This window comes from Schistocerca piceifrons, chromosome 2 (assembly GCF_021461385.2).
Source record: "Schistocerca piceifrons isolate TAMUIC-IGC-003096 chromosome 2, iqSchPice1.1, whole genome shotgun sequence".
NCBI classification, from domain to species: Eukaryota; Metazoa; Arthropoda; class Insecta; order Orthoptera; family Acrididae; genus Schistocerca; species Schistocerca piceifrons.
The window spans coordinates 942,983,675-943,002,613 of record NC_060139.1 but is presented as its reverse complement, the minus strand read 5'-3'; positions in this window follow the sequence as shown (position 1 = coordinate 943,002,613).

Below are 18,939 nucleotides of genomic sequence, written 5' to 3'. Positions count from 1 at the left end.
CATTCTTCTGAATCTGTTTAGTGTATTCATCTGTTGGTCTCCCACTACAATTTTTACCCTCCACACTGCCCTCCAATACTAAATAGTGATCCCTTGATGCCTCAGAATATGCCCTACCATCCGATCCTTTCTTCTAGTCAACCTGTGCCACAAATTTCTCTTCTCTCCAATTCTATTCAATAACTCCTCATTAGTTATGTGATCTACCCATCTAATCTTCAACATTCTCATGTAGCACCACATTTCGAAAGCTTCTATTCTCTTCTCGTTTAAACTATTTATCGTCTATGTTTCACTTCCATACATGGCTACACTCCAAGTCTACAAATGCTAGAAAGTTAGGTTTGCCTTTCCTTAATCTATTTTCTAAGATAAGTCGTAGGGTCAGCATTGCATCACGTGTTCAACATTTCTACGGAATCCAAACTGATCTTCCCCGAGGTCGGCTTCTACCAGTTGTTCCACTCGTCTGTAAAGAATTCGTGTTAGTATTTTGCAGCAGTGGCTTGTTAAACTGATAGTTCGGTAATTTTCACATCTGTCAACACATGCTTTCTTTGGGATTGGAATTATTATATTCTTCTTGAAGTCTGAGGGTATTTCGCCTGTCTCATACATCTTGCTCACCAGATGGTAGAGTTTGTAAGGACTGGCTCTTGGGGCTGTCAGTAGTTCTAATGAGATGTTGTCTACTCCGGGGGCCTTGTTTCGACTTAGATTTGTCAGTGCTCTGTCAAACTCTTCACGCAGTATCATAGCTCTCATTTCATCTTCATCTACATTCTCTTCCATTTCTATGATGTCCGTAAGAACATCGCCCTTGTATAGACCCTCTACAGACTAGTTCCACCTTTCTGCTTTCCCTTCTTTGCTTAGAACTGGGTTTCCATCTGAGCTCTTGGTATTTATATAAGTGGTTCTCTTTTCTCCAAAGATCTCTTCAATTTTCCTGTAGGCAGTTTCTATCTTACCCCTAGTGAGATAAGCCTCTACATCCTTACATTTGTCCTCTTGCCATCCCTGCTTAGCCATTTTGCACTTCCTGTCGATCTCATTTTTGAGACGTTTGAATTCATTTTTGCCTGTTTCATTTACTGCATTTAAATATTTTCTCCTTTCATCAATTAAACCAAGGATTTCTATTAGACCTCGTCTTTTTACCTATTGATCCTCTGCTACCTTCACTATTTCGTCTCTCAAAGCTACCCATTCATCTTCTACTGTGTTTCTTTCCCCCATTCTTGTCAATCGTTCCCTAATGCTATCCCTTAAGCTCTCTACAACATCTGGTTCTTTCAGTTTATCCAGGTCCCATCTCCTCAAATTCCCACCTTTTTGCAGTTTCTTCAGTTTTAATCTACAGTTCATAACCAATAGATTGTGGTCAGAGTGCACATCTGCCCCTGGAACACATTCAAATGGCTCTGAGCACTATGGGACTTAACTTCTGAGGTCATCAGTCCCCTAGAACTTAGAACTACTTTAACCTAATTAACCTAAAGACATCACACACACCCATGTCCGAGGGAGGATTCGAACCTGCGACCGTAGCGGTCGCGGTTCCAGACTGTAGCGCTTAGAACCGCTCGGTCACCCCGCCCGGAAAAGTCTTACATTTTAAAACCTAGTTCCTGAATCACTGTCTTACCATTATATAATCTATCTGAAACCTGTCAGTATCTCCAGGCTTCTTCCAGGTATACAACCTTCTTTTATGATTCTTGAACCAAGTGTTAGCTGTGATTAAGTTATGCACGGGAACTAAAGTTTTTAAACGAATATTATAATTAATTGATTTTTATTCACTAATAACTTTGGAATGGCTTCAAATGATAATGAAAGTCAATCTGTTGTTGTTCATAACTTGGTTTTTTAAAAAAAACAAGCCTAGGTTTTTGGAGTTTTAGGTAATTCTCTTTATTTCCAGAACTACAATACATAAAAATCTGAAATTTTGACAGCATCATTCCATTAGTAACAAAAGGCTGTGTACCAAATTTGAACAAAATCGGATAATAACTAATATGGATTATTTAGATTCGTAGAGGGTATGAATCTTCGTATTGACTGAATGTTACGTCATGCAGTTCTCACGGCAGGCAGCGTCAGCAGTGCTGTGAGCAAAGCAAGAAAAAACATAGCCATCCTGCAGCCACTGTACTAGACGGCTGCGTGCCTTACTGTAACTAATGTCGTCTCGTCATAACTTGCTGTGTTACAGTTTCAGTAATCGTCTGGTCATTAACTGGCAAAAATACTGCAATGCCCAGTGAACAATGGGTTAGCGTTATTGCTGTAAGTGGCCCACTTTATGGCGTCAAGCCCATGGTCATTCTGCAAATTTTATAAATTGGTTGTGGTTAGGCCTGCTGTCGTTGCATAATGGCTAGTGATATTCCTATGCTGAGAGGTGATTTCCAGCATTTGTCGGAAGCATGAAGCAGCACTTTACAGAGGAGTGCTGTTACTGGGAGCAGGAAATGCAAAATAGAAGTGCCAGCAGTCCACTTATGAGGTTGATTGGCTGAAAGGCATGGATGTTAAAACAGTTTAGTTGATCAGCCAAGAACTCTTATAATTAGAAGTCAGCCAAAAGCTATCACTGGTGAAGGAGGTAAGTAGTGGGCCCTGTCGAGTGTAGACGTTGTTTTAAGAGCGCTGATTGCACACTATCGGATCAGAAGTATCTGGACACCTATTACTGGACATTAATAAGATGTGTATGCTCCCTTCACCTTCATGATGGCTTGGATTCTGCTGGGGCACTTTGAGTGATGTGTCTGAATATCTGTGGAGCTCATTCTCCCTCAGGAGTGAAAGCCGGGGAAGGTCGTGGTGTTGGATGCTCGGGTTAGGAGCGAAGTAATGTTCTAATTTATCCCAAAGGCGTTCTCATGGGTTCAGGTCGGGCGTTTGGGGAAGACAGTCCATTTCAGGAATGTTATTATCCACAAGAGATCGACTCACAGATGCTGTTTATCGTAGGGGGCTTTGTCATGGTGATAAAACAATCATCGTCTCCGAAGTGTTCCTCTGCTGTACACGACACACAATGCTGTAAATTGTGTTCGTATCCTTCCGCATTCAGCGTTATCTTAAGCTAGGTAAGAGGACCGCCACCTAACTATGAAAAACACACGCCCACACCTAACACAAATACCTTAGTACGTAACTGTTCACACTACACGGAGTATAGGGTGGTTGATCACTCGAAATTATCTGTTTCCAGTCATCCACTGACCAAGGGCGTCGTTCTTTACATCACGTCAAGCGTCACCTAGTATTCCTGTAGAAATTTGTGACTTGAAAGGAGCTGCTCAACTCATGAATCCCATTCTTTTAAACACCTCACGAACAGTCGTTGTCCTAGCTGTATAACTGATAGCACTGTGGAACTCACTAGTGATTCCTTCCGCATATTTTAAGCGATTTTTATGATGACCTTGCGCAATGCTAATCGGTCTTTGTCCGTTAGTACATGGAGTCTGGCTAGTCTTGGTTTAGCTTTGGTTGTTCTTCGCGTTCCCACTTCACAAACACATCACGAACAGTTCAGCTTTAGAGGGGTTCAAATGTCCCTTTAGTTTTTTTACACAAGGTATCCAATGACTAGTACCAGTTGGAAGTCACTGAACTCTTCTGACCGACCCGTCTGCTGACACTACCTCTGTATTGGAAACACGATACTTTCCTCGCCTTCTTTTATACTGGCGGCTCCGCCTCCATTTAGCGTTCATTTCCCGAATGACAGGATAATTTTGATCGGATTTATCAAGTCCGGAGTGAGTGTTCCTCAGAGACTAGTAATGTTTTCAGCCGGTACGAAAAGCTTTGAAAGAGTTCGCAAGTGCGTTAACGCGCCTACGCGTGGAATTCGTGTTATTTCCAGGCTTACAGGTCCGGTGTTACGATTTAGTGATGGAACACGTATTCGGTGGGAAGAGGCCTCCTATCAGACCATGGAGACACTTTTTAGCTGCAGGTGGTGTAAGTGAAGGCAATGATTTACATTTGTGCCGTTGGAAACACAAGGCTGTTGTTTTTTGTGTAATTCTAATACATTTTTGTACAGTTTTTAGGGTATTCCTGAGGTAGTTGCTAGTAACCAGCTGGAGTCAGTGCAGTGGATGTTATCACTGTACGTTTTACAGTCCAGTAGCATTGTCTGAGAGTGTTTCTGACAGTACTTGGGATGCTACACGGTATTTACTAATGATATAAGAGTAGCAACAATTTTAATCTTGTCTCGTGAGCCAAAATGAAGGTTTCTGCACTATTTAGGATTTCGTACCTCAGTGGTAAGAACGGAACGCTTACAGGATCACTTTATTGTCCATTCGACGGTATGTTTGACTGTCCGATTGTTAAGACCTCTTTTTCTCATGAACAGGTATAGGTATATTTTTTTTTTTTTTTTTTTTTTTTGGTCATCAGTCTACTGACTGGTTTGATGCGGCCCGCCACGAATTTCTTTCCTGTGCTAAACTCTTCATCTCAGAGTAGCACTTGCAACCTACGTCCTCAATTATTTGCTTGACGTATTCCAATCTCTGTCTACCTCTACAGTTTTTGCCCTCTACAGCTCCCTCTAGTACCATGGAAGTCATTCCCTCATGCCATTCTTTTCCATTCTTCTGTATATTATTCTTGTAAGCAGCTTCGATGCATGAGCTGTTAAGCTGATTGTGCGATAATTGTCGCACTTGTCAGCTCTTGTCGTCTTCGGAATTGTGTGGATCATGCTTTTCCGAAAGTCGGATGGAATATCGCCATACTCATATATTCTACACACCAACGTGAATAGTCGTTTTGTTGCCACTTCCCCCAATGATTTTAGAAATTCTGATGGAATGTTATCTATCCCTTCTGCCTTATTTGACCGTAAGTCCTCCAAAGCTCTTTTAAATTCCGATTCTAATACTGGATCCCCTATCTCTTCTAAATAGACTCCTGTTTCTTCTTCTATCACATCAGACAAATCTTCACCCTCATAGAGGCTTTCAATGTATTCTTTCCACCTATCTATAGGTATTAACCTGAAATAAATCACAAATACTAAAGTGTACGGTCCCTCGGCGGTGTGAAAAACTTAGTCTTCTAAGTCAATTCAGTTAAAACATAAGACCATTCATATCACTTTTTTGATGCAGACTCACACATCAAAAGCTATACGGTACTTTCCGTGGCTCTAGAATCATTATATTTGGAAAGAAGGAAGATTTGCAGTGCAAGTAAAGAAAAAGTCTGAAAATTGGTAATTTATAATTATACTACACACAAAATATTTTTTTGTCCGTCTGTTAAGACCCCTTTTCTCAGGTACGAGTAGAGGTATCACACTGAAATTTATGTCAGGTACTACAGTCTACGGTGTCTTGGCGGTATAAAGAATTTAAGCTTGTAAGTCAATGCAATCAAAAAATACGGCTACATACATCACATATTTTGATACCTGCAAACTCACTCATCAAAATCTGTAGATAAACTACCTATATATGACGGTACGATATAGCAGAGCCTTTCGTATTCCAGATTACGATGCAGTGTTCCTTCAGACAAGTGTCTACAACCTGCACCGTAATTTGGAATAACACAGGCACCGCAATATCGAATTTATCCACCGACAGAGGCAACCAACTCTCAAGTGAAGCGTCTCCCTTGTAAGGGAATATACACATGGTTGACGACATATGGGAGTACGGGTCTGGGCGTGAGTAGTGCTCGGATAGCCAAAAGCTAAGGCGACCGCCCGCTATAAGCGTGCGGCAAAATTTGTCGCTATCACCATCCCATTATACAGCTGGTGGTCATCCATATTCGAAACTGCGAATACATTTCATGCCTCTACGTATTTGTCGGTTCTGGTGGTCTAGCGGTAAGCGCTGAAACCGAAAGGTCGCGAGACCGAAACTCGGCCTGGCTACGGAGTTTTCAGTCTTCGTTTTGACCCAGCCTTCTCCTGTCAACGATGTGAGAAGTCAGCAGAAACAACACGGGTGTCGGATTCCATTATAAACTGTAAGACTCCTTTACCCGTTTGGATAACTGTGGTAGGTTAGGGACAGCCAAGTCGCGGAAGTGGCGTCCAATAGGAAGACGAGCACCAGGCAATTGAGCCACACGAACTCATTTTATTATCTACATACAAAATTAAGTTTGTACGGAGCCCAGAGAGTGCTAGACTAACTTACACTTCTCCGTTTTTTTTAAGAGTGATTTAATAGTGTAACAATGCAGAGAATCAATGACGTAACGAACGTTTAAACTTCTACTAGAATCTCCCGCTCAAATTCTGCCTTGTTTGTATTATAGCTTTTTTTTGTAAGGGCGCAGACGAAATGATGTGCCCTTTTCTGCTCCGTGTCTGCAGGTTAGACAGATGGATTTCCCTACAAAACCAGCTAGAAGCTGCAAGCCCAAGGCCAGGTAAAAGTTGTGACCGTCAGAGCAAGAGGTGTAAACTTCCCTAAGGAGACCGTGTGAACGTAGCGCCTGGCAGTTCACAAACTTATGCGGACAGCAGGTGTGCCATCTGGCGCCGAATTTTTTAGTAGAAGCTTCGCTGCCGCTTTAACTTTGAAACAGAGCCCACGCCGGCTATATATTTGTTTGTCTCCTCGGCAGCCCAGCTCCAAATCCTACATTAACACCCGTTTAACGATTGAGGAACGTTTCGGAGATTTGTGGTTGCTCTCAGTCGTTAGTTACAGACATTTCAGGAGAACCTCACTCTCCCAACATCGGGAATGGCCTACAAGCCGCTGTTGTAATGAAACGAGTTCCACTGGAGAATTTACGGGATGATACAGATGGGTTCTAACAGCTCCGGAAAGTTGTTCGCCTTTGAGAAATCAACATCGCACATAAAACGCTTACGGGATATCAGGTGCTACTTTAAATGTATGGTTACCTCACTCTTGGAGCTGTAAGATATACCTTCCGCCTGCAAGGACATATGTTTATGTATAAAAATGTTTCATAGAAATATTACTTCCGGGAAACTTGTCAGCCAAATGTCAGTGTTACGTCTTGCCACATTTGCTGACCGCTCTACACTCATGCTGTCTTTATTTGTAGACATTCCTTTATCAAGCCACCTGCCCTAATTGGTCTGACAGAATCAGCCATCAGATGGACCTATATGCAAATACGCGCCGGCCGAGGTGGCCGAGCGGTTCTAGGCGATACAGTCTTGAACCGCGCGACAGCTGCGGTCGCAGGTTCGAATCCTGCCTCGGGCATGGATGTGTGTGATGTCCTTAGGTTAGTTAGCTTTAAGTAGTTCTAAGTCTAGGGGACTGATCATCTCAGAAGTTAAGTCCCATAGTGCTCAGAGCCATTTGAACCATTTTGCAAATACGCTACGAAAAAGGCACAATTGCCGTTGTAGTATGTCATCTCTATCAAATGCCGTCATCAAAGTACCGAAGGAAAACATATATAGTTGCGTACATGCTACTAATATGGTGCTGCCTAAATCGGGAAGAATGACGTCACCCAGTCTCTTTCCATATGATGTACTGCGCTTGATTTCACGGAAGAGATTTGACGTTTACTGATCGTGTGGAACATCGCATGGTTAGATGTCGTGGTTGTTTACTTAAGGAGGTAACTGCCTTGGTTTTTGAGGTCATATAACTTTTATTGACTATCTTGTACAAAGAAGTGCCTTTGAAAATGACTCTGTTTTCGAACAGTGGTATAAATAATCAGCATTCTCAGTAAATATGCAGACTTTATTGAAATTATGTCTTCTTTCAAACAATTATGAATGCCTGCAGAACCAGACCGGAAAAAAATTTGATCGATCTTTCCAAAATATTGAATGGGTTTCGAGGCGTCCTACGGGCTCCACCACACGAGCAGTGGCTCAGCTGTGAAAGGGGCAATATCTCATTGGCTTGTTCCACTGCCGCACCACAGTTTTCACAATTAGTTACTTCCCGCCCGTTTTTTAGAACGGTGTTAGCTTACTTCCTCTCCAGTTATCAGTCGTTCTCCCTTCTCTCGAGACACGATTAAATACCATGGTGAGCCATAATATACTGAAATCTCCGAACGTGTTTAGAAGTACTACCGGTGTTTCGTCGGACCGAGTTCCTATATCGTTTCTCACATTTTTAGGGGCGATTTTTTCTCCTTCTTATAATTGACGTTGAGCTGATGGGAAATCATATAATGTTTTTTGAGGGACCCCTCAGTTTAACAATTTTTATAATATTCGTGCCGTATTTCATCAATATCCTTATTGCAAGTTAACAGTGTTCCAGAATTGGGGTTGGGTTGTTTTGGGGGAAGAGACCAAACTGCGAGGTCATCGGTCTCATCGGTTTAGGGATGGACGGGGAAGAAGGTCGGCCGTGCCCTTTCAAAGGAACCATCCCGGCATTTGCCTGGAGCGATTTAGGGAAATCACGGAAAACCGAAATCAGGATGTTTTATAGCCACAGCCTGGGGGATGTTTCTAGAATGAAATTTTCACCCTACAGCGGAGTGTGCGCTGATATGAAACTTCCTACCAATTTAAAACTGTGTGCCGAACCGAGACTCCGCAATATCCTTTCTTCCAGGAGTGCTAGTTCTGTAAGGTTCGCAGGAGAGCTTCTGTGAAGTTTGGAAGGTAGGAGACGAGGTACTGGCGGAATTAAAGCTGCGAGGACGGGGCGTGAGTCGTGCTTGGGTAGCTCAGTCGGTAGAGCACTTGCCCGCGAAAGGCAAAGGTTCCGAGTTCGAGTCTCGGTCCGGCACACAGTTTTAATCTGCCAGGAAGTTTCAACTCGCACAATGTTTCAGCTGTTGCAAGATGGAGGCACTGCTCGACTATCCTGCCTATCGCAAGCTAAGAGAGGATCCGACTGGCAAAATCCAGCCAACAGGCTGCAGATTCCCCAAGGCTGTACGGCGTACCCAAGATACACAAGGATGGGACTCCTCTTCGTCCAATAGTTGGGAACATTGGAGCTCCTACCTTTTTTTCTGGCCAAACATCTCATTACACTGTTGGGACCTCTCATAGGCAAGCGTGATCACCATATCAGGAATTCAGAGACTTCATAGGACGCCTTAAGACACTTAATCTACAAGTGTCGGATGTTTTGGTTAACTTTGACGCTGTATCTTTATTTACGAAAGTACCTCTGCAGGACTTGTTAGAGTTTGTCAGCAGCCAGTCTCAAAAAGACATTGTGACATTATTTAAACATGTGCTCATCTCAACTTATTTCTTATGCAGAGACCAGTATTTTGAACAAGCCATGGGAAGTCCTGTGTCTCCCATGGTGGCCAACTATATTATGAAAGACTCTGAGGAAAAAGCACTTCAGTCGGCAAGTGTCAAACCTTCCTGCTTCTATCGGTATGTAGACGATACTTTTGTGGTGTGGTCCCACGGGATAGAGACATTACCTGTGTTTCTCCGTCATCTGAACTCGCTCCATCCTAACATACAATTTACAATGGAAATGGAGAAGGATGGCATTTTACCATTCCTGGTAGTCATAGTCAGAGGAAAAGCTGATGGTACACTGGGACACAGCGTCTATAGCGCATTATCTCATACGGAACTAAATTTGCAGGCCACAAGTTGTCATCACCCTGCGCAATGCAGTACTGTCTTACGCTCTTTAGTTCAAACAGCACATGTGGTCTTAGATGCCGGCAGCCTGCCTGGTGATCTACAACACCTAAGAACTGAATTCCAACAGAATGGCTATTCCGATAGGCAGATACCCCATGCATTCCGTTCCAAGCAAATTCGGAGCAGGGATGGAAACGAAGATGCGGAGGCATCCACTCCAACACCGTCCTTGCCCTATTTTGAAGGCATGTCTTCAGGAATAGAACAAATCCTCAAAAGGCACGATATCAAGTGTGTTTCCGGCCACCAGCAAAACTGAGGAATTTATTATGCTCGGTCAAAGACGACCTTGGCTTCAGGAAATGTGGCATGTATGAAATCCCACGCCAATGTAGAAAATCTTATATTGGGCAGACATGCCGAACCATGCAAGAACGTTGCGTCGAACACCATCGTCATACACGCCTGGAACAACCTGATAAATCTGCAGTAACGGAGCATTGCCTGGATAAGGGATATCGTATGTTTTTCGAAAAGACTGAAATTTTATCCCCAGTGTCGTCTTTCTGGGACTGTGTTGTTAAGGAGGCCATACGTATACGTACGGCGTACAATCTTATTAACAGGGATGCAGGTTTTCAACTAAGTGCCGCCTGGAATCCAGCACTGGCTGCCATTAAATCAAAACATGGAAAATAAAAACTTCCGATTCGTCACGCGACGCAACGCACTAATGAGATTTGATTCAGCCTTTAATCGCAGGAGCGTCCGGCAGCACAGTCATTGCCCATAGCGCACGCGCGGATGCCCTTTCTGCGGCTCCCAGCAGGGGGCACCAGGAGCGCCGCTTTTTTCCAACTACGAGCGACTTCCCGCGCACGCGTATTACCCGCTCCTGGCATCATAAATTTCGACGCTGCCGCGCGATCATCATCAGTCGCGCCTTGCAGTAGTGACAGCAGCAGCTACCACCACCAGCTGATGTCGAGCAGCTACATCGATGAAATATTGTGCGAGTTAGACAATACGATACGGCGGCAAACCCGAGATGTGATTTTGCAACAGATACATCGGGAAAGCATGAAAAGTCACAAGTTTTTTCAAAGTTGAAGCTAATGATAATTACAACACAGGGTGAAAATTATTTCAACCGGCAGACTCTGGGAGGTTTCACGGGACATCAAAACAATTATTTCTCTCTAATGAACTTTTTTTAACCGGTAGTAGGAGTTTTCTCTAGATGGAAATTAATTAAACTCAAAAATCCTGGAATGTTCCGTAACACTTTTTCTAATGTGTTTTTCTGTGAGGCACTGTTTTATGAGGACATCAAATCTTACTTACAGGAGTAAAAAGTAACACAAACAATTTTTAAAACTTTGGTGCCAAGCAACAACAACATTAACACAACACATTTACTTCGTTTCAAAAACGCCTCCACTGACTTGTAAACGAAGATTACACCGGTGGGGCATGTTCTGTCTAACACGGTCAAAGACTGCAGCAGTGTCCTTAATTTCTCGTCCTGCTGCTACTATTTGAGCAACCAGATCCTCTTCTGATTCAACGGCGGTTTTGTAAACAAGGTTACACATTACCCCTTCCTCCTCCCCCTTAAAGTGTCCACAGTATGCCACGGGACAGGACCACCTCTGCCAAACCGCTTTTCTGGAAAGTGTCGGTTGAAGAATCGACGCACAAGACGACTGAAATGTGCCGACGCTTAATGATACTGGAACCCCAGGCTCTGTCTGTAGCGAGTGGCACACTATCCATCAATTCTGGCAATGCTCTGCCAAGGAACTTGCAATCCTAGACATGCACCTAGAACCGCATTTGATGAGCGCAGGTAAATGTGGCAGGTGTATTAGACTCACTCCAGAGATGTGAGCTGTGCGTGAGGTAGTCACCACCGCAACATACAGGGTGGAGAAAATAGAAGTGGCCCTGAGAACAGAGTTCCAGGGTACAAAGAAACATAGCAGAGGAAAGGAAATAGGAGTACAAACCTGGCTAAAGCATATGCTGAAAGTGACCACTGTTAATTTCTGGGCCCCAGCCAGCAAGTTGTTGAACGTGGACCAAAGCGGGACTGCTGTAATTGCTGCAGTCTCAACCGAGATGTTCTGCTTCAGTTCTTGAAGACTGTGCGGGTTGTTGCGATACACCTTATACTTGAGGGCTCCCCACACAAAGTAATCGCAAGCTGGTAGATCAAGTGCCCTGGGTGGCCACCTAAGGCCGCCACAAGACTGACCTCTGCTAACAATTCTGTCAGGCGTGAAGATTGTGTAAATGTTCTCCAAGGTTCGGTCAGCGCTGTAGGCAGTTGCTCCGTCCCGTTGAAGGTAACTGTAGATCTTTTCCTCCTCCGTCAGCGCTGTAACAAATGGTTTCGAAATGTTGGCAATGTAACGCGCTCATGTCAGCGTCTGACGAAAGAAGATGGGTCCAATAATGTAGCGTGCAGACACTGCACACCAAACGCGTAACCTTCTGATCATGCAATGGTGTTTCGTGGAAGTTATGCGGAGTCTCCGCTGCTCAGAACCTGTCATTCTGTGAGTTAAAATAACCACTCAGGTGAAACCAGGCTTCATCAGACATAAAGAACAGCTCCATGTCCAAGCCATTCTTCGTTATCTCTGTGAATAGCCATTCACAAAACTGGAGGCGACGAGGAGCATCTGCTGGTTTTAATGCATCACCAACAACCACTCGGCAGGGATGAGTGTACAGGTTCAGATGGAGTATTCGTCCGCAAGATCTACGTGATACGCTGGTCTCTTGCGACAGGTGTGGGTTGATTTGGTAGGATTATGAAACATTTTCTAGTGAACTGCAGCGTTTTCAGGTATGCGGGCATGTTTTAGAATGTTTTTTGACTTGCTCAAGACAGATTCTGTGAGTCACCATTTTCGTATGAAGCGTTGCATGGCACTCTTTGCTAGCAGTTTCAGCTTGTCAGCAAACAACTGCCCACATCGTTTCCACAACTTTGTTGTCATGTAGCTTTCCACAACGAACACCCTTCTGCTTCAATGTAAGTCGCATCGTTCCCTTAGCACTACTTCACATACACTGACACAGCCCGCACTACGGTCTGAACCCGTGTGGATCACGCCGCTGGCGTACACATAGTGTGCGCGTCATGGAGTGTCGTTGTATGCATACATTCACATCCAGTCGTATCCACTCGTCCGGGCCACTTTTCTTTGCCCCACCCTGTAGTGAGCACCAACCACAGCAGTGTACTCACCCCAGCTGTATCGCTCCATTAGTAAATAAGAACTATACTGGGGCAAGACGTACAAACTGAATGTGAATGTGAAACAGGTACCACAACTAAACAGTGAATTATGCCCTCTACCGGTGCAACAGTAACCGTTAAAACAGCAAATGAATCATGACGACTGAAGAGTGAATATGCCCTGTACCAGATTAAACTATGCTAACAGGAAATTATGACATTAGAGAAAAATATTTGTTTTTGTGTCCCGTGCAAGGTCTAGAGTTCAACCTGCGAATGTGCCCGTCAGAGAACTCTACATGTTCGAGGGGGGACCCAAAAGAAACCGGATTGTTGTCATAAAAAATTTATTGACGAACCTTTTTGCAAAATACTTCAGTCACCTTCAAAATACTCTCCATTATATGCGATGCACTTGTCAAGTCTCTTTTCCCACTGTTGGAAGCATGTTTGGAACTCTTCAAGTTTGATATTGTCCAGTGCCCTTTGCGAAGCTGTTTTTACGCTCCCCTTTTAGCCTTTTTTTTTTCATTCGTGGAAATAGGAAAAAGTCGCACGGGGCTAGGTCCGGCGGAAACGAAGCGTGGGAAACGACAGACCACCTCTGAGATGCCAGACAGTGGCTCAATCGTAAGGCCGTGTGCGCTGGAGCGTTGTCGTGATGCAGAAACCAGTCACCTGATCGCCAAAGTTCCGGGCGTTTCCTCCTCGCATCCTCTCGCAGACGCCTTAAAACATCCAAGTAAAAGTGCTGGTTAATAGTCTGGCCAGGGGGTACGAATTTCCAATGCACAATTCCACGAACACCAAAAAAGACAATGATCATCGTCTTCACATTTGACCTCACTTGCCTTGCTTTTTTTGGTGTGAGAGAGTTGAGAGTCCTTCACTGGCTTGACGCTTGCTTGGTTTCTGGGTCATACACGTAACACCAACTCTCATCCTCTGCAACGACTTTGTTCAAGAAGTTTGGATCATGTGCAATCTCTGGTTTCAAGTCCCGACACACATTTATGCGGATGGTGTTTTGCTGCTGTGTGAGAAGGCGCGGAACAAATTTAGCAGCAACACGTCTCACGTGCAAATCCCCGCTCAAAATCCACTGGCACGAGCTCCAACTGATTCCTGTCTCTGCTGAAATTTGGTTGATCGTTTGGCGACGATCCTCGTTGATCTTTTGGCGGACCTTTTCAATGTTCTCCTCATTTTGCGATGTTGAAAGGCGTCCAGAACGAGCTTGGTCTTCAACACACATCTCACCACGTTTAAAGCTCCCAAACCACTCGAAAACCTGTGTGCGGCTCATAGCGTCCTCCTGGAAAGCTTCCTGAAGCATTTGGTGTGTCTCCGTTGCAGTTTTTTCAAGCAGGAAACAAAATTTCACACACACTCTTTGTGTACCGTAACGACTTTGCAGAGGTGACACGCCAACAGTCAGAGAAACACAATACCACACTTGCACTTCAGCTCTACACTGACGCCGTCTGCACAGCTGTTTCATGTAGGTCTCTACTAACACCATAGCGTGAGAACACTGCACTACGCCTACGAGTGGTAGCGCCCTAGGAGTCCGGTTTCTTTTGGGTCCCCCCTCGTATGTGAAAGTTTCAAGGACCGCAGCCTCCTGTCATAGCTGAGTAGTGGCGTCAGTGCTGAGGACGTGTGACACGGTCCAGAACTGACAGAGCGAGGGGGGGAGGGGGGGTCTACGTGTCGACCACTCCCTGTCCACTGCCGCCGTTGTGAGAGGCCAGCCGGAGAAAGCCGCGGAAATTTCCGCGCAGGAGCACTTTTCAGTAACAGCCTTACGTAACAACTTTTACTCGGCATTTAATTGACGTCTGACGAGGTAGAATGCTGTCTGCTCTGATTAACTGCGATTGCCAACAGATAATTTGTGGGGCCGCTGTGCCTGTCTTGAGAAGTGGCTTGCTTCCCGCGTCTCACTCTCCACGCAGCGATGCTACGAAGTGTGCCCAGATGTCTCACGGGGTAAAATATTTGTCATCACCTTGAGCACCTCAGACACTGTAGAACTGGTGACCCTCCACCACTGACCCAGGTCATGACAATGAAGCTGTGTGTGTATGTGCCAGTCGCTTGTACATTGAAAGTTGTATGTAAGTTGTGTGCTGAAACTGTGCGTGACTGAATTTCTGGCTAATAATCTGAAAACTGTCTGGCTCCTAAATTCCGATTACAGATTCTGGTCTAGAATCGGCGTAGCTACCCTACTTATGAACATGAAGTTATTTGTGCCAATTACTTTTTATGAATGTGGCCGGCCAGTGTGGCCGAGCGGTTCTAGGCTCTTCAGCCTGGAACCGCGCGACCGTTACGGTCGCAGGTTCGAATCCAGCCTTGGGCATGGGTGTGTGTGATGTCCTTAGGTTACTTAGGTTTATGTAGTTCTAAGTTCTAGGGGACTGATGACCTCAGAAGTTAAGTCCCATAGTGCTCAGAGCCATTTGAACCATTTTTTTTAGGAATGTGATTTTAATTAATCTGAAATACATCTGACTGTCTGCAAATTAGATTCTATAAAAAGAATTATTCACAAAAATACTCAGACAGACTATCCGTTCGTAATTTAAATGTTCCCTTTTACAAAAACGCATCCGTTTAATTCACACGAAATGTCACCAGTTGAAAACTTTTCCCAGTATTCTTTCAAAATGTTCATTTAGGCCATACAATAACTTCATACCTTGCAGCAGATAATTTGACTCTGCTCTGGTCCCACAGCGAGAATGATGGTTTGAAATAAATCACTGCGTGGCAGTTTCTGCTTTTAAATTGCTGTTTTAGTAAATTAGTTTTTGATTCTCTTTTCAATATTATTAATTACTGTTCACAGAAGAGTAAGGTATGACAACACAAACTTTATCAAACACATTTTTCTCTAAATAGTTGGGATATGCTTTGTGAAATATTTATAAATTACACAAGGAAGTACTTTGAAATTATATTCAAAATGTAATCTGACATTAATATTTACTGCCAGCATGGTCTTTCCCTGCATTGCCATACACCATAATGTTTGCCTTTACGACAAATTTCCATACCAAAATTTCTTTTCTTGTATTCCAAATGCAATAGTATTTAACTAATCTTTGGTAAGAATAATTAGATTAGTGAACACATGACTGATAGTGCTCCCCGATTACAAGCATGCAGATATTACTGGACACAATGAAATCCTTGCACAGCAAAAATTATTGAACTTACGCTTGCAGCTAACAAACTCAAAATACATTGAAAAGCCAAAACATTATTAGCACAGCCCACCACGACGTTGGATGCCGCCTGGTGGCGTTGCGGGAACGTGACGCGGTAACAGAAATATGTAAACGGAGCAGACAAGGACAGGGGATCACATTAGCGAAGATATGGTCTGCAAATGGGGAAATCTATTGAGACAAGCGACTCTGACAAAGGGCAGATTATTGTTACGCAGAGCCTGTGAACAGGTAACTCGATAACGCCGAAGCTGGTAAAATGTTCACGTGCTACTGTCGTGAGCGTCCACGGAAAGAGGTAGGACAGTGAAGCTACCACAGGGCCCCAAATGGTTGGATGCCCACTACTCTTCACAGAAAGTGGGGTTCGGTGGCTCGTCTGCTCTGTAAAGAAGGCTAGATGGTGATCTGCGGCATTTCTGCCGAAAGAGCACAATGATGGTGCACAAGTGTTTCGGAGCACACCGTTCATTGTACTTTGTTGAACGTGGAGCTCCGCAGCAGACCACTCCTGCGAGTTTACACCTTGACCCAACGACAACGCCAGTTTCGTTTGCAGTGGGCACGGGACTATCGGGATTCGACCGATCAATGGAAACGTGTCGGCTCTTCGAGTGAATCAAAATTTTGGTACACTAATCCTAGAACTCTTCTTCAACTCTTCTTCAGTAAAGCATCTTAGCTTCTCTCTTACACCCCGTTAATCCATAATTTCATACCAGCCTCGTCCATCGAACTCTTGTGATGTACGTGAGCAACACCTGCAGGCATTTCAGAAGGTTTTGCACTTGAAAATGATTAATGAATTTAGTGCCGCCAGCATAAAATAAAGGACAAGAGCGCATTTTTTTTATTTTCCGATTGTTGTAAATTTACAACTTTAGCCCCTTTCATGGCAACGGCTCTGTTACTCGATACATCACATGTCAGAGGAGTTTCATCCATATTTGCTATTCGGCTTAGTTCCACACTGGTCTTCTTTCGATGTTGAATAATAAAGCGATGGAAAGATAGTATTTTCTCTTCACACTCTTGTGGCGCATTCTGAAATATTTCGAGTTTGGATCGCATGTTAAGTCAATGACGCTTCATAAACCTGAGCACCAACCTGCTACACCCTTCACGTCTGTTAATTTCCACAGCAGCGTTAGCTTAAGAGAGTACATTTGAATAATTTTTGTGTTAATTCTAATGCCATTTTGACGATCACCTTGAATCCATTTCTAGTTCTGATGATTTTGCATTCAGTCCTCTTTTTGCACATTTGGTCTTCTCATTTTTTTCAGTTTTTCTTTACTAGTTCTCCGATCGCGAATGCTTTTCCTGGTATCGGAGGGCCTAAATGCCGCACAGCTGCTCTGTTTCCAAGTTCTTCTGTGTGTGCTATTACTTTCAATTTATAACCCGCGTTATATGAATAACTTTTATGTTTTTCCATTACTAAACTACCTACTAAAAAAATATTGCACTGTTACCGATAACACAAATCACTTTCAACTCAAGTTCACTGGCACCGTAGACTGCAGTGAAGCATCATAGGCTAGGCCAGTGGGTCTCAACCTGGGGGTAATAATCCCCTGAGGGGTAAAATGAAATTTTGCAAAAGGTAAAAATTAATAAAAATTCGATTCTGTTTCAGTCACGAAACTAAATTATTTTCAAAAAATCATTACTTTTTTCACAATTTTGTAAGATTCTAATATTGATTATATAAGAATCAAGAATTACTTTTTCTCAGTTAGTACGAGGGTGAGTCAAATAGAAACCTTAAATTTGTAATAACAAATCGAAATTTCACGCCGTTATCCTGTAAGTTGGTAAGCGTGCTACAAATAGCGTGCAGAATGGCCTGTAGGTGGCAGAATAGTGCAGATGCACACATACCGTCGCAGTATCAGTATAAAGGTGGCCGCCCGACTTGCGGCTTGCACCAGGGAAGAACAGCGTTCTGTTATTCGGTTTTTGCGTAGTGAAGGTATGAAACCTATTGAATTTCGTCGACGAATGTAGGTTCAGTATGGTGATGCATGTTTGCCACTGCAGCAAGTCTACGAATGGAGTAGGAAGTTCGCAAATGGTGTGACTTCAGTGGAAGATGCTCCTCGTCCAGGTCAGGCACAACGAGTTGTGACTCCACAGAACATTGCAGCAGTTGAAGCCATAGTGAAGGAAAACCTCCGAGTGACACTGAATGACATTGAAGCATGTTTATAGATTAGTCATGGGTCAGCACACCACAGTGCTCCAGATTCACAAAGTGTCTGCAAGATGGGTGCCACGGTAGCTGATTCCTGAAATGAGAGAACGACGTGTTGATGGCTTGTGAAGAACTTCTTCGGCGCTTTGAACGAGAAGGTGATGGCTTCCTTGCAAGATGTGCTAAACGAAACTTCGTTTTGTAAAATGGTAAACGTCTCAGTTTTCCAGTTTTAACTGAAATATGCAGTTAATTTCTAACTCTTTAAATTAAGTTGGAAGCTACATGTTTGGTGACGCAACGATCGAGCGTCTTAAGCACTCTTCAGTTAATTATTTTATCATTGACAAAAAATCGAGACTGCGTGTTAATTCGAAGTCCGATTAACTTTCTACAAAGTTGTTTCCTTTGTCCGAATATTAGCTACGTACATGGTCATTCGTCACCAAGTACTTCATTACAGAGTCCGCATGGTTAGCTGGGTGGTAACGTGTTTGCCTCCCATGCAGGGGGCCCGGGTTGGAGATTTTCTCCGCTCGTGGACTGGGTGTTGTCACGTCCTCATCATCATTTCATCCTCATCACCGGCACACAAATCGGCCCAATGTGGCGTCGATTGAAATAAGACCGCTCGCATAGGGCTTCCCGGCCAACAATGCCGTACGATCATTTCATT